Source organism: Dioscorea cayenensis, chromosome 1 (assembly GCF_009730915.1).
Source record: "Dioscorea cayenensis subsp. rotundata cultivar TDr96_F1 chromosome 1, TDr96_F1_v2_PseudoChromosome.rev07_lg8_w22 25.fasta, whole genome shotgun sequence".
Classification (NCBI taxonomy): domain Eukaryota; kingdom Viridiplantae; phylum Streptophyta; class Magnoliopsida; order Dioscoreales; family Dioscoreaceae; genus Dioscorea; species Dioscorea cayenensis.
The window spans coordinates 12,306,994-12,311,867 of record NC_052471.1 but is presented as its reverse complement, the minus strand read 5'-3'; the positions used below and the strand labels follow the sequence as shown (position 1 = coordinate 12,311,867).

Below are 4,874 nucleotides of genomic sequence, written 5' to 3'. Positions count from 1 at the left end.
TGGTCATTCTTCAATCTAGAGGGATAAGGGATTCTTGGCTTGTAAAGTGGGGTTGCCACCTCCTTCTCCTTGGTTGCTCCCTTCTCAACCTCTACGACCTCCGGTGCTTCAACATTGGCCTTCTCACTTGGAAGCCTACCTTCAACCTTACGACCACTTCTCAAAGTAATCGCCTTAACATGCTCTCATGGATTAGTCTCGGTATTGGTTGGCAAGCTTCTCTGTGGTCTTTGCGATAGAGACTTCACAATTTGCCCCACTTGATTTTCCTAGGTTGTGCAATGAAGCGGTGTGGTTCGAAGTGTAGCCTCGACTAATTGGAACCGTGTATCCAATGATTGCACAAATCAAGTCAAGGCTTTCTCTAAGTCGGTCATTCGGGTTTCCAAGCTGGACACTCTATTTTCCATGTTTAGGGCTTGTTGTTATTGGAAACTTGGTGGTGCCATGGCCTTTGGTTATCCTTGGTTGCTCCACGAAAAGTTTGGATGACTCTTCCAACCCTGATTGTAGGTGTTGCTATATGGATTACCTTGGTTTCTCATTGCATTACCCACAAAGTTGACCTTCTCCATCGAAGATACTAACAAGATCCCCTTGCTTATATCCCACAAGTGCACGGGTTTGTCAAAGTAATAATCCCGGGTGAGCGGGGTCGAATCCACAGGGAGTAGGAAGTAAAGACACTTAATTCGATTCTTAGCTATGTGGAGTATCAACAATGATAAGTGTGATAATGATTCAATTCTCAACAATTAAAAACAACAAGTAAGAGAGCAAAAGTAAGGAGGAGGTAAGGCAATCGATAAAGATGGGGTACTCGGATGATGCTTCACCTAGGATAATCGCTTCAAGTGCAAGAACTCTCTATTATGCTTCCTAATCAATGCAATGGTGAGTCATGGAAATCCTTACATACATAGTCCCAAATCTAAGGTCAACTATGCCTAACTCTATTCATGTCCCGGAGGAGAGATTAAATAACCTCTCAACCTCGCACTCGAATAAAGTTGCAATGAGCTCTAGGGATTCCAAGTGATAAATCGCTTCCTAATTATAGACCTAACCCTTTGGTTTAGGCGGAAGGTCCCTAGCCACAATTAAGCCCTAGATACTAAGACCCCTCAACGCTTCACTCCATTGCACGCGCAACTAGGCCCCAGCGGAGGTTCATCCCTTAGACCATTCGCTCTATTATGGCCACAAAGAACTCAAGGAACGGAGGTAGAATCTATCACGTCGGAGGGGAAAGGGGACGCTCCTGTACCTCTCGACTCACCCTCTCAACCCTCTCCAACCTAGCTTTGTCTAACGCTCGTGGTGTGTCACTCACTCACAAGGTTACCAATAAGAACTCTCAGCCCTAGTGTCACTCTAGGGAAATGTTCATACAATCAAGCATTCAAGGTTGGAACTCACAATAAACATCAATTTATTGAAAGCATAATAAAGAAGTTCAATGAAACGAATACATCTAGGGTTCACAATCACCCAAGTACCCACTAGGGGTTTAGCTCTCCATGGAGCTAAATACAATCAAAGAAATAGAATGTAAAAGCAATAAATCCATAAAGAAACCCCCTCGATGGTCATGTCGATGGTCTTGTAGAGAGTCCTCTACTCGTCGTCCAAGGATTCCCTCGTCCGGTATAGGATACGCCTCAACGGAAGCTCTCCTACCAACCTTCTTTCTAAGGAATGACAATGTCGGAGCCGTAGAACCTCTCCAAAACCTTGGCCAATACCCCTCAAAACCCTAGCCGAAGCCCTCTCTCAAGTTGGGGAAAAGATGGAGAAAAGAATGCTGAAATCGGGGCTAAAATCGGCTTTAAATAGGGCTGAAAATCAGGCGACTCCACGGGCGTGTACGGAACACGCGCCCGTGCGGAATTTCCACACGACCGTGTGGATTCTGTGTTTCTGCGATTTTCGGCCGGCTGTGAACAGTAACTGCTACAGTGATTCACTGCGTTTCCTGCTACAGCACTATGCCAAAAATACTCCCGAATCCACTTTTCATCGACGTAACATAAACGGGCACACGTTTATGCCGTGGATCGCTTTGCTTCTTCAATGACGGATAAGATGATGGAGATCTTGTTCTATGTGCATAAGTCGGAATGCTTGAGTGTGACTGCCCTTGTGCCCCTCCAAATGGTTGTGTAAACTCAAATACGGGGAGGTTGGCACATACTCTAGCATCTCGCACCCGACTTATATCTTCGCGTTTGAACTTTAGCAAGATTTCGTCCAAAATCAGTGCATTGTGATCCACATTGGCTTCTTTCCTTCATAATTGGTTTCACAACCCTACATGAATGAAAGTAACATAAAAACACACATATTAGTGTAAAAACCCGAGGAAAGTAATGCTCAACATAAGGAAATAATGCTTCGCATTCATATCGCACAAGCACTTATCAGATACATCACCAATAGAGATCGGGGAATCGGAGGGAACATGTCCTCCGCCACACCCAGTGCAAGTAGTCACAGCCGCCACTCTATTCAAAGTTAGAAGGTCTAACTTCTTATTCAATGATTTCACATGGGCTGCCAAAGAAGTGACTGCATCTATTTCATGGAGCCCGCCACCTTTTTCCTTTCCCGCCCATTTCACTGATAACTATTCATGGCCATGTCTTCTACTAACTGTCGGGCTTCTTTCGAGGTTTTACTCCCTATTGTACCTCCTGCGGCGGCATCTAGCAATTACCTTGTACTCGAATTCAAACTATTATAGATAGTTTGAATGATCATCTATTCAGGAAATCCATGTTGTGGGTATCTCCGAAAAAGGTCCTTGAAATGCTCCCATGGCTCAAACAATGATTCCAATTCCATCTGCACGAATGACGATATCTCATTATGAAGCTTGGTCGACCTCCCCAGAGGGAAGTATCTAGCAAGAAAAGCTTCAACCATCTCATTCCAAGTCGTGATGGATGCTTTTGGCAAGGAATGAAACCACTCCTTGGGTCTTTCCTTGAGAGAAAATGGGAAAGCCCTCAATCTAATAGCATCATCCGATACACTGTTGATCTTCAGCATATCACAAACTTCCAAGAAGTTCTCTATGTGGGTGTTTGGATCCTCATCGGTCAAACCATTGAACTGCACTGACTACTGAATCATCTGGATAAATGCTAGTTTTAGCTCAAAGTTCGAAGCTGTAATTGGGGGTTGCACAATGCTAGATTGTGTCCCCAGTATTAATGGTCTGGCGTAATCAGATAATGTTCTCTGCTGTTTATTCTCCTTATCCATGTTATCAGATCCTTTAACTTCCACTTCAGCTAGATTTGACGGTTCTTGCACAGGTGATAGAAAAAAAACAAAGTGCACTGGTTTGTCATAACCTGGAGCTGTACCAAAAGAAAAAAAACAAATCAGAACGATGATAGAAAAAGAAGATGTGAAATAGAATGAATGAATGAATACCTAAGAAAATAAAGTGCAAAGTATCTCTAAACGCCTACTCCCCGGCAACGGTGCCAAAAACATGACAACATCCCTTGCTTATGTCCTGCAAGTGCACTGGTTTGTCGAGTAATAAAATTCCAGGTGAGTGGGTATCTTATCCACAGGGAGTAGGGAGTAAAAATACTTAAATTTTTTCTTAACCAAGTGAAAATGAATAATGATTATGTTGACAAGATGTAATGTAAACAATAATAAAAGAAGCAAGAAAGAAAAGCACAAGTGAGAGATAAAGCAATCGATATAAATGGGGTACTCGGATATTGTTCTGCCTAGGACGATCATTTCAAGTGCAAAACTGACTATTATGCTCCTAACTAATGCATTAATGAGTCATGGAAATCTTTCAATACACGTTCCTAAATCTAAGATCAACCGTGACTAACTCTATACCATGTCCCGGAGGAGAAATCGAACAATCATAACACCTCGTACTCGGATACAATTGCATGGAGTTCTAGGGATTCTAAGTGATAAACCCTTTTCCTAGATATACCTAACCCTTTGGTCCAGGTGAGAGGTCCCTAGTCACAATTAAGCCCTAGGTACGAAAATCACTTCAACGCTTCACTCCGTTACCTCTGCAACTAAGCCCCAGCGGAAGGTCATCCCTTAGCCCATTCACTCTACTATGACCGCAAAGAACTCAAGGAATTGGAGGTAGGATAAATCACATCGGAGAGGAAAGGGGACGCTCTACTACCTCTCGACTCACCCTCTCGACCCTCTCCAATCTAGCTTTATCTAACCTTCGTGGTGTGTCACTCACTCACAAGGGTTACCAATATAAACTCTCAACCCTAGTGTCACTCTAAGGGAGGATTCAATCAATCACGCATTCAAGATTCGAACTCAAATAAAACATCAATTAATGAAAGCATAATAGAAGGTTTAATGAAACAAATACATCCTAGCGTTCACAAATCCAAATACCCACTAGGGGGTTTAGCTCCCCATGGAGCTAGTTACAATCAACAATGAAATTGAATATAAAAACAAGTAATCCATAGAAACCCCCCTCGATAGTCGTGATGATGGTCTTGTGGAGAAGCCTCGTCCCCTCCAAAGGTCCCCTTGTCCGGCCTAGGACACACCTCGCCGAATTGGTGCCGACGAAAGCTCTCCTCATAACCTTCTTCCAAGTGGAGCGCGATGTTGAAGCCGAAAAACCACTCCAAAACCTTGCCAATACCTCTCAAAACCCTAGCCGCAACCTCCTCTCAAGTTTGGGAAAGAATGGAGAAAAGAATGCTGAAATCGGGGCTTAAATAGGGCTGGAAATGGGCATCCACACGCCCCTGTGGATTTACCACACAGGTCTGTGGAATTTCCGCATGGGCGTGGATAATTTTCACACACCCATGTGGATTCTCTGGAATTCTATTTTTTTTCCG

At 43.6% G+C, this 4,874-nt stretch overlaps 1 non-coding gene across 1 annotated transcript; it reads left to right on the top strand.

The window, feature by feature from the left end:
• Positions 1 to 2,770: 2,770 nt before the first annotated feature.
• LOC120268413 lies at positions 2,771 to 2,877 on the top strand. Its single transcript, XR_005538940.1, has one exon. It is a non-coding gene; the product is annotated as a small nucleolar RNA R71 (small nucleolar RNA).
• The last annotated feature ends 1,997 nt before the right edge of the window (positions 2,878 to 4,874 follow it).